The sequence below is a fragment of the Cervus canadensis genome, chromosome 33 (assembly GCF_019320065.1).
Source record: "Cervus canadensis isolate Bull #8, Minnesota chromosome 33, ASM1932006v1, whole genome shotgun sequence".
NCBI lineage: Eukaryota > Metazoa > Chordata > Mammalia > Artiodactyla > Cervidae > Cervus > Cervus canadensis.
In genome coordinates this window covers 1,189,802-1,211,398 of record NC_057418.1, presented here as the reverse complement: position 1 = coordinate 1,211,398, position 21,597 = coordinate 1,189,802, and positions in this window count along the sequence as shown.

Genomic DNA, 21,597 nt, shown 5'->3' with positions numbered 1-21,597 from the left:
CAGGCTCTTCCACAACTTTAAAATCCAAGTTCTGCTTGTATCCCTTCCCCCAACTTGAACAAGAATAGCAAGTTACTTATGGCTCATGTGGTAGCATAATCAAATAATTCCACTTGACGCAAACAAACATTTCAGTAACCAAAAAGCAAACCAACTCATGGTCGCTGTAAAAGATAAGACATTTTTGGTCAAGAAATGCAGAGCTGTATGTTGGTCGGGATTTTTAATACAACTGCTGGAGATTATTCTACTAATTCTTGAGAAAGCAGAATTTACTCCTCTGTTATAAATATGGTGAAATTACAGGCATGGAAGAAATTGTGAAAATTTTCTAGTAGTCTATACCAATTGTTTTCTTTGGCTTCAGATTTTTGTTTTTAACAGGTAGGGTGCTGTATTTATTAAAAAAAAAGTACGTGGACCACAAAAAAGTTGATTTCAAAAACCGTCAGCCAAGCATATTTATTGAGTACTCAATAGCTATGACCCCTAAACATAAAAATAAAGAAGTCAATGTGAACCACCAACCAAGCCACACTTCAGAAGGCTTTTATTTTTGTCTTTAAATTCGTTGCATCTAAGTCAGCACACCCCAAGATTTGTACTTGTGGTTTCATTTCCAAATGCCTCATACTTACATATATGAGGTGTTCCAGGAAAGATGAAAAACAAAAAGAAATAAACCAAAAACAAAAAAAGAAACAAAACAGTTCCAGCAACAGAAAGATTTGGGAACCGTAATTTTCTAATTCAGTTGGTTGGGGAGTGGGGGTCTGAAATCAAGTATTTTTAAAAATGCTTCAAGTGTTTCATACATACCATCTTGGAAACCATGAATAATTTTAGACAGCTCCACAGCAAGCAGCACCTGGGTCTAAGAAAGATGTGAAAGCTTTACCCCAAGACTTTCTGACAGCTGTTTCACAGCGGAGCTGCTTGTCGGCAGCCCCACAATACGGCAGGTGACGCCTTTCCAGACCTTCCAATCCGTACCTGTCCTGTAGGAGAGGTCACTTCAAGCTGTGCCTGCTAGGACTCAGGTTTGCATCCTTGGCCCTTATATTTGGTGGCTGTGTGATCTTGGGCTGATATTTAATTCTCGGCTGCACTTGCCTTGACTGATGAAGGAGCGAATTCAGTCTACTCAATAGCACTAGAGAGAATACTTGTAAGAAAACACCCGGCTCAGTGCCTGGAATAAACACAGATGCTCTGTCTCCATCTAAGGTGGAGCAAAAACCGGAGAAGGCCCTTCTTAGCTTGTGTCCCTGCTTCCATTTTCCCGTCTCATTTATTCTTTTCCTTTCATGCGCTCCACAACAGCCTCTCTGCTGACCCAGGTCCAGGCCTGCACATTGACATGCCTCTTCCTGTAATGCCTGAGGCTTCCTCCCCCACTTTTGTTGAAACTGCTCCTTTCTCTGTTTCCCTTTTCTGCACTTATCACCATCTATTATGCTATATATTTTATTTATTTAGCTGCTTTATCATTTCTCTACCACAAGCCTTGTTTGTTTGCTTGCTTTGTTTTAAGGAGGTAAACCATCCAAGCAGTTTTTGTTTATTAAGCTTCATTAGTGATTCCATTTTCCTCATCAGTTTGAATACAGAGTAAGGGGGAGGGGGTGGCGGGGGGAGCCTTTTGCATGTCAACATACAGGAAGCAGAGATCACCCTTGCACTGTTCTCACCATTTACCTCCTGGGAGTAAAAATTAAGTGGAAATGATTATAGTGTATGTTTTCTCTCCTTTTTGAATGTACAATGAAACAACTGACAAATTGGAAATTACAGTCACCAAATAAACCCAAGATAGGTGTTGTCCACAAAGGACATTGCAATTGGGATGCCATCAAAGATGAGGCTCATTTCCTGTATCACTCTTTTTTAAATTTAGGTTTTTCAACGCAATATCTACAGACATGTTATCTACAGAACCCGCACCACCTCCAGGAGGGCAGAGATATTTGTTTTGTGACTATTTCTAATTTCTAACCACACTAATAATGTCTGGCAGACTGTAGGCATTCAGTAAATGTTTACTGAATGAACTATTGTGAGCAATAGTAAGCCATCATTGGGCTGTTTCTGGGGTGGGGAACCTCACTAGACCAGATAAATCCTGGGCCAGGCCTAAGTCTAGCTCTGCTTCAGATTGTCCTGGGTTTTGAATATTTGGGTATTCTTTGAAGTGGACAAAATCACCACATTGTCCCTGCAAAGTCCCCAGCCTTCTAAAGCATATTCAGAAAAGTCCCCAGCCTTCTAAAGCATATTTAGAAATGGGATGATTCAGAGTCGTTCAAGCACCACTTCCTTCCATGTCTCTCTACCTGGAATCACCCCTTAAGACCAAGATGGTACTTGGAGGAAAGGAGAACCAGGAAATGTTTAACAGTACAAATTCAGGGGCATCCTAGGACATCTGTTTGATGATGTTTGCTGAGCAATGTGATGTGATTGATAATCTTGATGCACAACTCTCACTGGTAAGATTTCTGTTGTTTTCCCCAAAATTCACCCTTGTGAACTTTCCCAGCTTCCTAGGCCCCTGTCTCCCCTCATGCCCTCTTTGTGTTACAGACACAGATATAGACAGACACACATGACTTCTTGACCTCTGCTATGCTCAGAGAAAGTCTCTTCCTCTGAAAAAAAGGGGATAATCAGAGAACCACCCCTATCTTCTCATCACCTCCACCTGCACCACTAAAAACAAAAACTGTTTCCAAGTGTAGTTAAAAGAAAGCTGGGAATTATCATTTACCATAGAAATATCAATTTTGTGGGGAAAAAAGTGTTGGTTTTACCAGATGCTTCTGGTCGCGGCTGCCTAATCCCTTGCTCTCTCAGCAGCTGTGAGTCCTTTTTCAGCCCCACACGCCTCCCTCCCACTGCTGTTTCTATCAGTTGGAATCCAATTGGTGCCTGCCGCAGGTACTAAACTTGAGGCAAATAAAATAGCAGGGGTGAATATGAACAAGACCAGTAAAAATAACCTTCCTTGATGCCTCTAAATTATAGTATGACAATGACAGTCCTAAACACTCAGAGAGCTGAGTCAATGAGTTGGAGGGTAATTTGTTTTCATTTGAACAGTCCAAGGATATTCCTGAAAAAGTCAAACAACATTACTTATGGAAGGTATATTGCTCACAGATTGTGCCATGAAAAACTAGATTAATTGTATTTTATTTAATCCTCACACCTGTGAGCATTAGAGCCCCTGTTCTACAGGTGAAAAAAACTGAGTGTCAGAGATGTTAACTTCATTACCCAAAGTTACATATCTGATAAATGGAAGATTCTAGATCTATGCTTAGGTCTGGTTGATTATGAAGCTTGCATCCTCCTGGCATATTATACTGTTCTGCTCCTTGCTTGCCTGTCCTAAGACTTTTTTCTAGTTGTATTTATTGGAATACAGTTGCTTTAGGACGCTGTATTGGTCTCCACTGCACGGCAGAATCAGCTGTGCGCACACATCTCTCCTCTGTTTGGGATTTCCTTCCCATCGAGGTCACCACAGAGCCCTGAGCAGAGGTCTCTTTCCTACACAGTCGCTTCTCAGCCGTTATCTATCTTATACACAGAGTGTGTATATGTCAGTCCCAACCTCCCTATCCATCCTACCTCCACTTCCCCCTTGTTTTCCATACATGTATTCTCTACATCTGGCCTAAGACTTGAGGCACTTAACAAGCATGCTTGCCAGTGCCAGAATCCCTCATTCTCTTGAATATTTCCAAGCACCCTGAATTACAACATCTGAGTAAGTACCCTCATTGAAAGTAGCCATTATGGAAGCTTATACCTGTGAGAGTCTTTTGCATTTGCTAACATCATATCCTGAGAATTTTCAAATCCCCAGATTCAGAGGGCATTGTGGTGTAAACTTTTCTCCCCAACTGCCACAAAGCTGTACTGAAATGGGCTTTTGCAGGGGTTCTGTGAGGCTTGGTCACTGGTTATGTGATAGGATTCTACAAGTAAACCAAAGAGATTCAAGCCCAAGCCGGACAATCATCGCACATTATTACATCACGGTTGTTTAGAACTGATAATGAGAAGATGTTAAATCCAACAGCAGCCTGTTGCACTGTATCAGAAGTTTGTTTTTTTTATGTGGACCATTTCTTTAAAGTCCTTAGTGAATTTGTTACAAAATTGTTTCTGTTTCCTGTTTTGTTTATTTGGCTGAGAGGCCTGTGGGATCTTCGCTTCCCTACCAGGGATCAAACCCATACCCCTGCATTGGAAGGTGAGGTCTCAACCACTGGACTGTCGGGGAGGTCCTGCGCCGTATCAGAACATGATCAGGGCTTCTCTTTAGTACCACTCTTGGAGTTCATACAGTTGCCTTTATATCTGTGGATTTCACATCCACAGATAGAAAGGGCAAACTGTCCTGCACCATTTAATATAAGGGACTTGAGCATCTGTGAATTTTGGTATCTGTGGGGGCCCCTGGGGCCAGGGTTCCTGAGGAGTCAGCGGGAAGACTGTGGAGGATGGTGGTTAGGGCTTTGGAGGTTGAGTTCCCAGAGTTGAATCCTTCGCTCTGCCACTTACTACTCTGTGACCTTGGGCTTTTTCCCCTCCTCTCTGTGCTTCAGTTTCGATCACTTTAACACGGTGATGGTGTGACCTGTATCACAGGGTTATGTGGGCATTCTATAAAATCATAGGTGTCATCAATAAAAAAAAATTAAAATAACAATTTTAAAAAATCACAGGTGTCAAATGCTTGGAATAGCGTCCGGCACACAGTGAGAAGGCAAGTGTTACTTACTATTTGTATTACATATTGCAGCGCAACACTTCCTAATAAGGTTCATTTATTTATGGCCCCACTGAATTCTACCCTCAGTTTAATTTTTCACTCTAATCACGAGAACTGAGGCTGTACAGCTTCACCCACTGTCAAATTTCAAATTTACCCTCGAAAGAAGAGGAAGGAGAAAGTCAGCGACTCAGCTTCTGGCTGCAGTAACTGGATGAACCAGACTCCGGCATGGTCGTTTTTAAAGGGGTGGCGCTCCCCATGCACGTGTACCAATCGGTTCTGCAGTGCCGCTTTCAAAAGCACTTCTATGACTTTATAGTCATACCTTGTAAAGGGTGATGTCTTTGACTTATTTCATGAGATTTCCAACTCCATTTGTAATTTCATGAGCATATTGGGATCTGTCCAAGATGTCACGTGCTGTTCTGAATTAAGCACAAACTCCAAATTGTTTGAAGTTCACTCCATCTGTAATTGCTATCAGAGACTCCAGGAGTTGAATCTAGCCCTTACATTTGATACCAGCTGAAAGAGACCAGTAATCTTTGCCCAATCACCCTTCTCTAAGTGGCTTACACTCAGCAGGATTTACAGCTCTGAGAAGCTGTTTTAAGCTTCCTCCACCGTCGGTTTACTTTCACACACAAGTGGAAGAGTCAGAGACAAAGGGGTTATTTTTTTTCAGAGGTGTGTCTTGGTTTAGTGTTTCCACAGCAATTATATTAATAACTAAAATTTCATAAAGTCCTATTCAAAAGTTTACAGTTTTACAGAATTCTTAATAGAATTCCTGTACTTGTGTACATAAATAGGTTAAAATGTTACATATTTTGCAATTAGAAATATTCACAGATGTGATTGATTCTTCTTATTCTGAAAGTTTCTGTCTGGTCTGCAAAAGGGAGCCTAGAGTTGCAGATGTGACAAATCATTGCAACGTTTTGGTTCTTCGGTTACAGGACACAAAACTGTAAAAGAAGAAATCTGCTTGCTTTTGGCATTTCCTGGTTTCCTGTTTTCATTCCCTTCTTGGCTTTTCTTCCTCTGCCCCTTGTTTTGCAAATGTCCTTTTTCTCACTTCTCATCCTTGCCAAGATCTACCCATGTCTTTTGTTTCCTGGAAGGTAAGAGAATGCGTCATCCCAGCTGTCCCCACAGTGCCTAGAACAGGACACTCAGGAGTGTGCAGTGCTTATTTCTCCAGGGAAATATGGCCTTTTCTCAGGGTGCTGCCGGCAGCCAGCGCTGTTCGGTGTGTTAGCCTTTAGTGTGTGTGTGTGTGTGTGTGTGTGTGTGTAGGGGGGGCGCGCAGTTTAGGGACTCCATAAACCCAACTTCAGGAGTATTTTCTTTTGAACTGAGAATTATAAAGATAAAATGCCTACTGAGGAGGGATGGATTCTGTCAGTAGAACCTCGGGCTCTACCTGGGGTGGGCCAGGGAGGAGGAAGCATTTAGGTCTGGATGCAAGAATCCTTTCTGGACTTTTCTGTCATTCCATGAGTATGTGTTATAGACGTGTACATGGGCATGCATGATACAGCGGGCAGGGACCTGTGTAAATGCATCTTGCTGATAAAATTTTTTTCCTATTTCTGGGCATTTAAAAAGACATATGTATTTCTAGGACTCTCTTTTATTTGCTGATGCGATATCCATGAGCCTAAAAATTAACTTCCTAAATAATTTGAGTAAAAGCAATATTGAAAGAACTTAGTTTTTATTTTTTTAAATTTCTTTTAACTTAGTTTTTATATGAAGTCTATGCCTCTATGAAATTTGTGCCTCTATGAAAAATGCTGCTTTTTTTGTAGTCATTTTCTCTTTTTGTTTTCAGATACAATTATAACTGTGAGAGAATGTTAATTCTGTTGAATTTCTCTTAATATTATTTCCTATGAGGAATATGACTGTGCTTTTCATGCATTATACACTTGTTGAGGCAAATGTGTTGTAACATATTGATAAAATCTGATTGTTAAATTTCAGTGTACATCGTTTTCACATGACTAGTAAGGAAGATCAGCCCGAAGGAATAAGAGCTTCTTGCAAAATGGTATTTTAAGCTTTATTTAGACAGAAGGTTTTTCAAAGTAACTGCTAAGAGAATGAGTTCACTCTGCTTCTCTTTAAATAATGAGACTACAGAAAGTGTCCACATCACGGGTTTATAATGTGCTTCCATTAGAGCCTTATTTTCTTGTCAGTATTTTTACTCAGAGCCTAATCTTTTGATGGGACAGAGATTTCACATTCAATCAGGGACAGTGGCTTTTGTTTTCCTGCTTTAACATGGCACTCACATTTCTGGCTCTAAAGTGATTGCCAGCAAAATGCTTAACTCCTCTAAATCGGCTGTTTCAAGTGCCAGGGCATATTTGACTCTGACATCTCATCTGCGGTTAAAGTTCACCTCACAGGGCATTTGAAGGAGGTGCTTTGTGTTTCAAAATGAAAACTGTAAAACTTCTGGCGTTTCACGTCTTTTGGACTCTAAGTTGGTTGTTTTCCTTTAATAGTAGAAGAATTAAAGCTATTAAAAATCTGCTGTTCAAGCCTGTAATGGTGGCCTCCCATCTCTCCTTTTTCTGGGAATGAAAGAATGTTGAAAGTGTTTCTGTTTTATAATGTAAGAGGTGGCCAAGCATTTACAACTCTATATACTCCTCCAGTGGAATTCTTCTAAACCTCAGACCTGGCCAGCAGGTTTCTCCCAGACGATTTTCATTTTCATAACATTCACATCCAATAAACTGCACAAAACATAGTGTGAGAGAAAAAAGGGGGACAGGAAATGGCTCTGTTGCACGGTTATTACATCCTATTGCCTGTGGGTTGCTTGTTATGAGTTTTAACTATGTAAATATGACGTATATGACATCAGAATTTAATCTTAAAGCTTCTATGTGGGAGATAGAGTGTGACTTTATTGTTAGGGCTAAAATCAACTTGGTGTTGACAGGTCTCAAAAGTCACTGAGTAAAAGCTTGAAAAGAAAAAGCTCAGACTGATAAGCTGTTCTTTGATTGACAACTTCAGGCTTGACTGCCACTATTGAAAACAGTTGGGTCAGAGTTTTCCAGTGGTGGGGGGAGAAAACGTTATTTCATAAGAAACTGTACTGGGAAATATAGGAAGATTTATAAACTGAGAGAGCACAAAATCCCAAAGAAAAACAGGTGTGAGGTTTAGAAAAATCTGGAAACTGGGAGAAAGGACACTGTCCCTGAATGATTTAATTAATATTGCAAACGGACTTGAGGCAAAAGAATGCCGACTCAAGAAGAGAAAGAAAACACTGCTGTCTACTAGCTTCGGCTTTCAACAAATCGTTTGTCAACAGATTGTGGTGAAATGATCTAGTTGAAGGCGGGGAGGATAAAATGCAAACACAAATGATTACAATAGAAAATAAATGCAGGAGGAAAAGGAATATGGTCTCCCCCCACCCCCGCCCATCTTTCTAGTAGAGTAGAAACAATTCTGGCGCTGTAAAATCCATCATGGAAACGATAAAATGAATGCATTCTGAAGTAGCCATCATTGGTCGATTGAAATGTGATTGTTAGACTTGCCATTTCTTATCAAATATTATCCATAAGGAAGTATTCAATTCCTGCCGTGCCAATTATCCTACTATGGGCATCATAAACTTTTATGGCTTGTTATGGTGTCACTTGGCTAACGATTTTTCCCTTCCAATATTGCATCATCACATTCAGATGGAAAACATAGTCTAATGTGGCAAAGTGTTAAAGAAATTTAATACTCTAGGGCTAAATGAAACTGCTATGGTTCATCTCCTGGATAAGAACAACAATTTATGAATGCAATATTCATTTCCTGAGGTGAGCACAAGCAAAAACTTCATCTGAAACTTAAAACCTAGATGTTTGGCCTCTGGTAGTTTCCTCATTTAACTCATTGATGTCATATATTAAGGCCACGGGTAAGATCACATCTGGGAAGTGCTCACTCTTTTGACTTCCCTAATTACTTTTACAGGAAACTCCTGGCATAATTGCATCGGTGGAGACCAGACCACAGAGTCTACAGGATCATCTTTCACTTTTAATATATTGTGAAAAATGTAAAAGTTTCTATTTGTTTTCTCTTTATCATAACAACTGATTAACAGTTGGGCATTTTAGTTCACAGAAGCATGCATCCAAAGCTAAAGTTCTAGAACATGGGGTGTGTTATATGGAAAAATCATGAGATTATAAGCTTAGCATATGTCCATTTCTAAGACTAAAGAATCCAGAGATGGTTCCACAGTCATTTTTGCAGAGAAAGATAAAGAACAGTTGCCAAGAACCATACGTTTTTTTCCTTCCAAAACCTAAAGGTCTGCACTACATATTTAAGTATATTAAACCTAATAAATTTAACTTACAGGGAAACCCATTTGAGTGTTGTCTATGGGTATCAGGGAATAGTGGGAATCCCAGTGGCTCAGTGGTAAAGAAACCACCTGCCTACGCAGAAGATGCAGGAGACAGAGGTTCGATTCCTGATCTGGAAGATGCGCTGGAGGAGGAAACAGCAACCCACTCCAGTATTCTTGCCAGGAAAATCCCACAGACAAAGAAGCCTGATGGTCTGCAGCTCATGGGGTCACCAAGAGTCAAATAGACTGAGCACATGTGCACACACATTAGGGACTAGTAGAAGGTGCGACTGAGGACAATATTTTGAGCTTGTGATCCAATTTCATTTTTTAAAAAAGTTTACTCCTTTTTACATACAGAAATTCTAGGCAACAGGATGAAATGTTCAGATAAACAAATGAGAAGTTGATTTTTTTCCTCCATCTGAGACTTTTAGAGAATCAGGAGCAAGTTTTGCTCAAAGCACGAATTTGCAGAACTGTCAATCACCATGAACATCCATAACCAGAAGGAGGCAAGACAGTGACAGGGAGAAACACACGGCAAGTTTTTAATACAAAAAACTTCCTTACCTTCCATGAAGTCATCTCTTTTGACCATCAAGCCAAACCAAGTGCAGAGGAGAAAGATGCTTTGACACTGTTAATATCAGGATTTAGAGTTCAGCTTGGTGGGAAAAGGTGCTCAGGGTCAGATATTTACTGAGAATAAAGCGAACCCATTTGGGGGCATGAAAAGAAAGGACAATAATAATAAACCATTTTTAGATGACAATTGAATCAGAAACAAGATGTGAGGTAGGCTTCATGGCAGAAAATTAGAACCCAGACCTGTCATTTGGTTTCACAAAGTGAGGGTCACATGGATGCAGCATCAAAGGGGAAAGGAAATGAGAAAGAAACCCAGCCTGCAATGGACTGAAGTTTGGTGTCTCCCCCAAATTTATACTGATCCCAACGTGATGGCATATGGAGGCAAGGCCTTTGAGTGGTAATTAGGTCATAAGAGTAGCACCCTCATGAATGAGATCAGTGCCCGTATAGGGGCTTCCCAGATGGTGCTAGGAGTAAAGAACCTCTCTGCCCATGCAGGAAGACTTAAGAGACGCAGATTTGATCCCCAGTTTGGGAAGATCCCCTGGAAGAGGGCATGGCAACACACTCCAGTCTTCTTGCTGGAGAATCCCACGGACAGAGGAGCCTGGCGAGTTGCAGTCCACAGGATGACACAGAGGCGGACACGGCTGAAGCGACTTAGCACGCATGCACACAGTGAGAAGTGGCCTTATGAGAAGTGGCCAAAGAGGTAGCTTGCACTCATTCTGCCATGTGAAGATACAAAAAGAAGTCAACAATCTGGCACCCTGATCTTGAACTTCCAGCCTCCAGAACTCTGGGAAATAAATGTCTATTGTTTATAAGCCAATCCAACCTGTGTTGCTTTCTTAGAGCATCCAGGAAAGAGAATAAACCATCTATGATCCTTGGGATTAAGCTCACTCCTCAGTTATTCTCCAATCTTCTGACATGCTAATGCTGTGCTTAAAGTTCCTTTCCTTTCCTCACAAATCTATTCAACTCATCTTTTAAAATGTTCAATTCTACACTGTTGGTGGGAATGTAAATTGGTGCAGCCACGATGGAGAAGAGTACGGAGGTTCCTTCACAGACTAAAAATAGAAGTTGCCATATGATCTTGTATCCCCACTCCTGGGCGTGTATCCAGAGGAAAACATGGCTTGAAAGGATACATGCACCTCAATGTAAAATAAAGCAGCACTGTTTACAACAGCCAAGACACGGAAGCAACTTAAAGGCTCATCAGCAGTTGAATGGACAAGGAAGATGTGGTACATATATACAGTGGAATATTACTCCGCCATAAAAAGAATGAAATAATGCCATCTGCAGCAACATGGATGGACCTCGTGATTGTCATACTGAGTGGAGTGAATCAGAGAAAGACAATCATCATATGATATGACTTATGTGTGGGATCTAAAACAATGATTAAATGATTTACAAAACAGAAATAGACTCACAGACATAGAAAACAAACTTCTAGTTACAAAAGGGGATAGCACAGCAGGGGGATGAGAGATAAATGAAGAGGCTGGTATTAACATATGCATGCTACTATATATAAAATACATAAACAACAAGATCCTACTGTATACCACAGGGAACTATATCTAATATTTTGCAATAAAGTGTAATGGAAAAGAATCTGAAAAGGAAATATATATATGTATATATATTTCTATATACACATATACAACTTAACTACTTTTCTGTATACCTGAAACTAACCCAACATTGTAAATTAACTACACTTCAAATTTAAAAATGGTGAAAAATGCTCAGTCAGAATTTACTCACTTATCAGACCTACAAAGAAGAGTAGGACACCTTTCTCAAGAAGACAGTAAAGGTGTAATGTTTCAGCATAGCTGGAGTTTGTTTCAGGGGAATGAACCCGTTATTATCTTTGTATCAGGTGCTAATAGCCTCCTCATCCATGCACACTAAAGTGAAAGTGATCTCTGGGCCAAGAGTATATTCCAGGAGATGCATGTATGACCCTTCTAACTTGCTAGGCTATAATTCCAAGGGAGATGAAGAGCAGGCAAGGGAGGAGGCGAGGAAAATTAATGAGGTCCTTCTGAATGCCTCACAGAGGGCACCAGGTACTTTGCATATTGTCATTATTTGCTTCTCTGTACCCTAAGTATGCTAACCGTTCTTTCACAGATAAGGAAATAGGTGCAGATCTCACAGGATTTATAAGACTCCAGATTTGTTCCTCTTCCCCTACTGTATTCTGCCTTAAACTACCATCTGATTTTTCTTCTAAAATAGTCTAAGGACTCTTTCTTTGCACTATTCAGTGTTCAACTAATAAAAGTTTCAAAAGTCAAAATAAAGGCCTTTTACTAGCATATGATCCAGGGTATCAGTCTTCTTGTGGAATAAATAGCAGCCAGCATATCATGGAGCAAGAGCTGATGGAAAGATGTAGATGAATATAGAGCTTCTGGGGAAGTAAGGCAGGTAGTGATACATACCCTACAACCAGATAGAAGAGTGGTTTTTCAGTGGATCAGAGCAGAAATTCTGAGTTTATCAAGGCCTGCAGGTCCAGTTATGTGCCAAGGACATGACTTGTGATGTGGCTGGAGGGGTAGGCACCCACCACTCACCACTGGTGAAATTCCAGGCGCTTTACCTACTTCAGTCAAGGTCGTATACGGTTATGTTCCTTCCCACACTCTAGAGTTAAGGAGGCTTCTTGTCTCCCAGGAACTATTGGTCTCTTTGGCTGAAGGTGTGAGTTTTGGAAAGGAGACCACCAGGTAATAAAGTAAGGAGACACAGGAGACAAACAGCCCAAAGCAGCCACATCAATGCTTGGACAAGGTAACAGATGTTAAAGCCAGTTGACTGTCACGCAGTGGGTGCCAACTAGAAAACCACTGTGTAACCTGCTGGTTCCTAGAACTTTGGGGAAAGAGAATGGTGTTGTAGGTGAGAGAATGCATTGAAATCATAGAGATGTTAAAAAAAATAGGATTTATTGGGAAGATTAGATTTTTGATGCAGCCGAAGTAGAGGGTTAATGGGGAAATATGGCAACAGAATATTTATTATTACAGTAAGCCAGAGGCATAACAAAGTACCAAGGGATGCTCAACAATGTCCAACATGACAGAAACAGAGCCCATCTTTTCTAGGACTTTACAGAAAAAGAGTGCGTTGGTGCTGAGTATAATCATAGTTGTGTGTGCGTATGTGGTGTGGGTATTGCTGAAATGCACAAAGCGTTTATATGTGCCATCTTATTTAATCCTCACACAACCTGATATGTATTTTCTAGTATTTCTGTTATTTTCTCTATGTGATCCCTTTGGAAACTCAGGTTTGGAGAGTCAGGAACTTCCTAGAGTAAAAGCTAATGTTTAAGAACCAGGATGGGAACCCCAGGCTATTGGATTCCAGGGACCATAGACGTTACCAGTAGGTGGCGCTGCTTGTCCCCTGGCCATCCTCGAGTAAACGTATTGCTACCTGGGCCCCGCTTCAAGATGCTGCACTGTAGCTATCAGAGACTATTGCTTTTTCTTTTTTAAACTAAGATATTAATAGACAATAAAAACATTTTAAATTATTATTCACTGAAAATTGACCACAAGCTTGACACCGGGCTAGATATTTTGGTGTCATTAAAGATGTAAGCATTAATCAAATGTTTCCCTATGAGTGTGTTGGCTGTTGCATGAAATACAAAGTTGATGATATTTAAACATAATTATAGAAGCAAAACATTAGTGATAGCAAAAGGTTGAAAACTTATAATAATATTGAACCAAGCCCATGCCTTATCATTATCCTATTTTTAAAGTAGAGCAATTGGTTTTGGGAATTGAAGTTTTTACAGAACATTATTTTGCCCAATTATGAGTTAAGCTTCCTTGCTGCAGTCAAGACCCTGGATTTCAGTCCAAGGGTAGCCACTAAAATCAGATGCTTTCAGGTGTGTGAGTATGTGTGTATTGGTGGGGGGTGGGTGTCACATAATTGAGGAGAGTATTGGAGAGACCGGCTCAGGTGGGGAAGCAGAATGAAACACCAAATCAAAGACAAGATGTCAACTGTATATTGTACTGTGTAAATCAGAGAGGTGCCGGATGATATGGCTGTGGTTTTAGTTGTGAAAATGTGGTTTAGTTGTATGGAAAGCAAACATTTTAGAAATCAGGAGGAAAATTGACTGCTTAGAGAGAGAAGAGAAAGATAATCTTCAAAGTGTGTGTTTTACATAACTGGGAAGATAATTATACAATCAAATATTCAACAAAACTATTAAAAGGAGTTAATTCCACAATATGTGTTGAATCTCATAGGATTTACCCAATTTTTTTTATTTATCCCCAAAACACTAATTTTTTTTTCTTGACTATGCCATAGGTATGACCTATCAAAAATGTTAGACAGTTATTCATATGTTTTTTTCTTTAAAGTTTACAATGAATTAAACCTTGAGCTTCCATAAAAACTCATACATTTATATGGAGAATCCTAATATAGCCTTAAGGTATATTCTTTTAGCTTAAAATCTCTGCCTGGAGAAAAATTCATTTTCCTTATTTGGTTGGATTGAAAGATTGTAAGAATCCCCCACCTCAGTTTACAATGGGATCAAAAATGGCATTTTATTTGCCCATCTGGAGATCAACAAATGCGTAAAGCTTGTCTGTGTGGAGGCCATCTGTTGTGAATAGAGACACACATGGAAACTTAATCCTCGAACCTCTTTTTCAACTTTCTCTTTTGCTTGCCTAAGTAGAAGGCAATTCAGACCAGTCACTTGCCATACAAGCTGTAGTCCAGGACAGGTCACTGCCTTTTAATGTCACAAACACTTCCATCTACTCAACTGCAAACATCTCTCTGCAAAGATCTAAAGAGTGAAAAAACCTTGGCATTGACTCTCCCCAGCATCGTGACACAAATTGAAAAATCAGAGTCAGAGCTCTCCATAATGGGCTGCTTCTTGGGCTATACTTAGAAGGAGGGGAGAGTCTTGGTGAATGGTATTCCGTTTCTGTTCTTTGAAGGTATCCGTGGTCTCTCTAAGCATTTCTGTATGTCCTGAACATGGAGTAAACATTTCCTGCCTCAATTTCTTTCTTTTTAACTTTCATGCTCTCATGGCCTCATTTCAACTTGGAGAAAATCCTTCTTCATGCTAAAAATGATTTCAAAAAAATGTTACTTATGGGACAGGACAAATGAGTCACAAGGGATTGGACTTTCCAAAGATACTTTGGACGTAGATGAAATTTTGCAGACTTGTACTTTTTTGTTACACTTAGCTGCAGCTCCCTGTTTGTAAATACCACACTTCACTGTGTTAACTGGACTGTCTTGAGGCTGAGAGGCAGTGCCCAGCTGTGAGCAGGGAGTCCACAGCCTTTGTCTGGAAACTGTCTGCATCTCACTGTCTTGGCACCCTTTCATCGACTTTAGCACCTGACTTCTTTGCCATTAAAGTTAACAACATTTTGCTCCTTAAAAATCATTCATATCAATGTATGACAAAACCCACTGAAATGTTGTGAAGTAATTAGCCTCCAACTAATAAAAAAATTTTAAAAAAAAATCATTTAGGGGCTTCCCTGGAGGTCCAGTGGTTAAAACTCTGTGCTACCAATGCAGCGGGTGTGAGTTCAATCCCTGGTTAGGGAACTAAGATTCCCCATGCTGCATGGCCAAAAAAAAAAAAAAAGTGAAAAGGAAAAATCATTTTAAAAATCTCTGTTTTGCATTGTTTGTATACATTCTGGGTAGCTTGAGGAGAAGAAAAGGAATTCACATCTTAAATGATTCAGCGTCTTAGTCAGCTCAGTCTGCTCCAGAATACTACAGGGGCTTCTCTGCTGGTCTGTCTGATCCCCGCACTGCGACTACTGAAGCCTCCGCACCCTTGAGCCTCGGCTTTGCAACAAGAGAAGCCCCTGCAATGAGAAGCCCGAACCCCACATGAAGAGTAGCCCCTGCTTGCCACAACTAGAGAAAGCCTGCTCACAGCAGTGAAGACCTCGCGCAGCCAAAAATAAATAAGTGCATCTTATACAAAAAAGGACACCATTGACTACATGGCTTGTACAACACGTATTTACTTCTCCCATTTCTGAAGGCTGGGAAATCCAGGATGATTTGAATTTGTGTATCATTCTGAGAAAAAAAGTAGCGGTAATGGGAAACCAATTTCTTCTTCACTATTTTAAAAGAAAGTTGTGCTCTTAGTGATAGCAAAAAGTTGAAAACTTATAATTATATTGAATCATAGGGAATTAGATGAATGGATTGTGGTATATATCTGGAGCAACCACTCAGAATTATTTTAGAAAAGTAGTTGTATGCTTGTGCTGGACTGTGGCCTGCCTAGCTCCCCTGTCCATGAAAAATAGTTAATGATTTGAAAAATGTCTGCAATAAATTAAAGGGGAGAAGTGGGTTAGAATATAGTATGTGAGGTGCCACTACATTTTGGTAATTAGAAATTCACATCTTTGTGTAGAGAAAAAGACTAAGTACATACATCAAAATGTTAATAGTGGTTATCTCTGAGTGATGGCATTATAGATGATTTTATTTTCTTCTTTAAGCTTTTTCTGTATTTTTCAAATATTTGACAATGAAATTATTTTATTTTAGTAGCCAGAAAAAAATACCATTTTAGATAACGAGCAAAAATATTTAATTTAAGAAGTGATGCTTACCTTCTTTTATCCCAAAATATTTATCTAAATACAGACCTAAAAACTGGGTGGCTAGGATGGTTTGGAACCTCTAAACCAAGGACCTGCTGGGAATTTCATATTATGTATAACAAATGAGGCAGCATTCAGATTTCTAGGACCCTTTCTCAGCTGATGATTTACTGATATTCAAACCCATTTATATTTCAACATTCCTAGAAATAATAGCACTTGCTATACTTCCTCTTCTCTACATAGGATGCCTGGCAGTGCTTTCCATCAGAGATCCTGTTCAAGATCATTAGCCTCCCTGTCAAAATTCTTAACAGAGCCCAGTTCCTTCCATTTCTTCAGTGCTCCACATTGGTTCTTTTCCTTGTTCAGCAACCCTTTTACTGGTATATCTCTTGTTAACCTCAAAACTTTCTCCCAACCCACACCATCTTTCCTGTCCTTTAAGAATATGTTAAGAAATTTCATGGCTGTTGTTCTTCACCTATCAGACCAAGCCACATGAGTGTAATTGTTGTGTTTAAGCTGCTAAGTCGTGTCTGACTCTTTGCAACCCCATGGACTGCAGCATGCCAGGCCTCCCTGTCCGTCACTATCTCCTGGGGTTTGCCCAGGTTCTTGTCCATTGAGTTGATGACGCTATCCAACGACTTCATCCTCTGTCTCCCTCTTCTCTTGCCCTCAAACTTTCCCAGCATCAGGGTCTTTTCCAACGAGTCAGCTATTCACGTCAGGTAGCCAAAGTATTAGAACTTTAGCTTCAGATTCAGTCCTTCCAATGACGATTCAGAGTTGATTTCCTTTAGGATTGACTGGTTTGTCAACCCTATTTCTAGCCTCACTGGCAGAACAAAGCGATAGAGAAAGGCCAAGGCAGTATATGCAAGTGGAAGAGCCTGAGACAGCCGGAGAGAGCTCCTTCACCCCTTGGGTGGGGAAGGTGGACAGAAGAGCAGATTGGCTGAGAGGAGACAGTTGTGGCAGGGGAAGCTGATGGGCTTCCCAGGCAGCACAAGGAAAAGTCGGTGTAATGTGCAAGTCGATGAAGGGGGCTGGTTAGGTCCCGCTCAAAGGGACCATGATCAAACCTGAGGTTCTCCCCACTGTTCTCCTGACACTTTGGCTCTCTGTCGACACCTGGACCTCAGATGCAAACCTGAAGATCCTGATCAACTGAAAAATCCAGAACTGAAGTAAGATGGAGCTGGCAGAGATTGTTTCTTTCTTCTGTGAAAATGGCTTTGGGAATAGAAAAGAAGTTGAATTTATAGTAAAACAAGGAAATTTTTGTGTCTGTGCCTGAGTCTGTGACCTGAAAATTATACCTGTTATACATTTCATGCAAAGATAGGTACAATAAAGGACAGAAGTGGTATGGACTTAACAGAAGCAAAAGATATTAAGAAGAGGTGGCAAGAATACACACAAGAACTATACAAAACAGACCTTAAAGACCCAGATAACCACGATGGTGTGATCACTCACCTAGAGCCAGACATGCTGGAATGCTAAGTCAAGTGGGCCTTACAAAGCATCACTACAAACAAAGCTAGTGGAAGTGATGGAATTCCAGTTGAGCTATTTCAAATCCTAAAAGATGATGCTGTGAAAGTGCTGAACTCCATATGCCAGCAAATTTGGAAAATGCAGCAGTGGCCACAGGACTGGAAAAGGTCAGTTTTCATTCCAATCCCAAAGGAAGGCAATCCCAAAGAATGCTCAAACTACCGCACAGTTGCACTCATCTCACACGCTAGTAAAGTAATGCTCAAAATTTTCCAAGCAAGGCTTCAACAGTATGTCAACCGAGAGCCTCCAGATGTTCAAGCTGGATTTAGAAAAGGCAGAGGAACCAGAGATCAAATTGCCAACATCCACTGGATCATAGAAAAAGCAAGAGAATTTCAGAAAATAATCTACTTCTGTTTTGTTGACTACATCAAAGTCTTTGACCATGAGGATCACACCAAACTGTGGGAAATTCTTAAAGAGATGGGAATACCAGGCCACCTTACCTGCGTCCTGAGAAATCTGTATGCAGGTCAAGAAACAATAGTTAGAACCAGACATGGAACAACAGACTGGTTCCAAATGTGGAAAAGAACATGACAAGACTGTCACCCTGCTTATTTAATTTATATGCAGAGTACATCATGTGAAATGCTGGACTGGATGAAGCACAAGCTGGAATCAAGATTGCCTGGAGCATTATCAATAACCTCAGATATTCAGATGACACCACCCTAATGGCAGAAAGTGAAGAGGAACTAAAAAGCCTCTTGATGAAAGTGAAATAAGAGAGTGAAAAAGCTGGCTTTTAATACTCAACAATCAAAAAACAAAGATCATGGCATCCAGTCTCATCACTTCAAGGAAAATAGATGGGGAAACAATGGAAGCAGTGAGAGACTTATTTTCTTGGGCTCCAAAATCACTGCAGATGGTGACTGCAACCATGAAATTAAAAGATGCTTGCTCCTTGGAAGAAAGACTATGACCAACCTAGACAGCATATTAAAAAGCAGAGACATTACTTGACTGACAAAGGTCCATCTAGTCAAAGCTATGGTTTTTCCAACAGTCATGTATAGATGTGAGAGTTGGACTATAAGGAAGGCTGAGTGCCAAAGAATTGATGCTTTTGAACTGTGGTGTTGGACAAGACTCCAGAGAGTCCCTTGGACTGCAAGGAGATCAAACCAGTCAATCCTAAAGGAAATCAACCCTGAATATTCATTGGAAGGGTTGATGCTGAAGCTGAAGCTCCAATATTTTGGCCACCTAATTAGAAGAACTGACTCCTTATAAAAGACCCTGATGCTGGGAAAGATTGAAGGCAGGAGGAGAAGGGGACGACAGAAGATGAGTTGGTTGGATGGCATCACCAACTCGATGGACATGAGTTTGAGCAAGCTCCAGGAGTTGTTGACGGATAGGGAAGCCTGGAATGCTGCAGTCCATGGGGTTGCAAAGAGCCAGACATGACTGTGTGACTGAGCTGAGCTGATATATTTAGGGCCTGAATTATGCTTAAGTAGATATTTATTTTATATAGATATAATATGAAAATGTGGCATATAGTAAAGGTAGATTAGATAGATAGATTTCCATGTCTGGATTATTTACATAATTTTTTTTCTGGCCATTTCCAATTCATTCTCTTTGATCAATGCCCAGGACTATGTCATCTACAAACAAGGACTTAATAAAAAGCCTTTAGGAGGAAACTGGTAAAGCAGAAAATGCTAAGTACATATCTGTATTATTTGGAATCCAAACGACAGAACAGAGTTCAGTGTTTTGATTTGTATGAAGCTGATCATTATCCCTATAGAGCCAAAAAACTAGTTTCTGGGTTCTTTTGCCTCAGTCAAGAAGCAACATCAGCTAAGCATCTTCCTGCAATGTTTTTTGTCCAATTGTCCTTGAGCTGCAAATGATAGGACATCAGTACACCGCTGAGTTAGTCCCTAGGTTAGTTTCAGCTTCATATTCAAAAACTTTTAGGATCCTTGTGGATAATATAAATAAGTCAAGGTGTAGAGGATGTAAAAGGGCTGATGGGAACTGACAAACTTATGTAAGATCTGACCTGAAGGATAATTGCAGTCAGCCAGTGAAGATGCTAGAAAATAGTCTTCAGGAAGAAGGAAGATTAGTGTGTGGGCCAAAGTACAAAGTGGGAATTTAGTACATTATAGGGACTCAAAGAAAAAGCACAGGGGTTATGAACAACAAAACCAATGGCAAGTCAGGGACAATATAAATCAAATGGGATATTGCTCTAGTGTGCAAAATAAAAAGATGAATAAATTAAGAATTACCTAGTGTCCATTCCTTTCCTTCTGTTCCCATCTATAGGCCTGAAACTACTATTCTCTTTGGAGAAGACTCATCTTAACTTTTATACCTCTCCTTGTGATAGATATAATTTTTTTTCTCAACTTCTCTTTTTGTGTGCTTAGTAGCTCAGTTGTGGCTGACTGTTTGCAACCGTATGGACTATAGCCCACCAGGCTCCTCTGTCCGTGGGGATTCTCCAGGCAAGCATGCTGGAGCGGGTTGCCATGCTCTCCTCCAGGGGATCTTCCCAACCCAGGGATCGAACCCAGGTCTCCCACATTGTAGGCAGATTCTTTACTATCTGAGCACCAGGGAGGCTACTTATGATGTAGCCTCATATATAACAGCTTTTAACAACTCACCTAAATCAGCTAAGTATTTTAAGAATTCAAGTCATCTTAAAGCTGCCTAGCAGACAAGTTCAAATTATGTTTAAATTTTGCCACAAATTTTGGTCTCATCAATGACATAGGCTCTGCCCAGATAAGCCAGTATCCTCTTCACCTCCCTGTTAGATGTTTTCTCCCTCCCACTTGCCACAGCTAAAGTGAGTGCGATCTCAACATTGGATCAACTCTTTAGGAGTCTGTGGTGAAACCACTTTAAATCTATATTGGTTTTCTGTTTAAATGTTAATGTAGGCTGTCTAAGTGATGACACTAACACCATGGAATCCATTTGGGTTACTACTGGGAAAACAATTGGATTGATTTTTCAAAAATTGATTTGCTACTCAGCAACATTTCTGTAAAACTGTTTCTATTTTCTATGAAAATAGAACCCACTTGAAAAATGGTGCTGGATTTTGTTGTCTAATGACCACAGTCAAAGACACCCTAATCTTTTAATTCCTCCCTTTGTTTTCCATCCATTTGTGTCCTGCTCAATCTTTAAGGCTTGGGTCGAAACCCAGTTCTTTAAGTTTTCCTTCACTACTTCCAATGCTTTTGCTCTCATGCCTTCTCTGATCTTCCAGTCAAGAATTTTTTCAAAAATATTTATTGAACATGTATTCATTAATATTCACATTTGATATAAAGTAGTGAAAAAGCATCAATGTTCTAGCTATCTTGGAGCACATAGTTAACTGAGATAAACCACGTGAAAGAAAAGTAGAAGGTACAACAAGAAAAGATAACGGGTACCTTTCAAGAGTGGAGGGACTCCGTGCTTTCACCGCTGAGGACCTTGGTTCGATCCCTGGTTAGGGAATTAAGATGCCACAAGTGTCACCACGGCACTACCAAAAAAGAAAAGGAGGATCATGGAAGTTCTTCTTGACACAGAGAAACTGAATTTACATT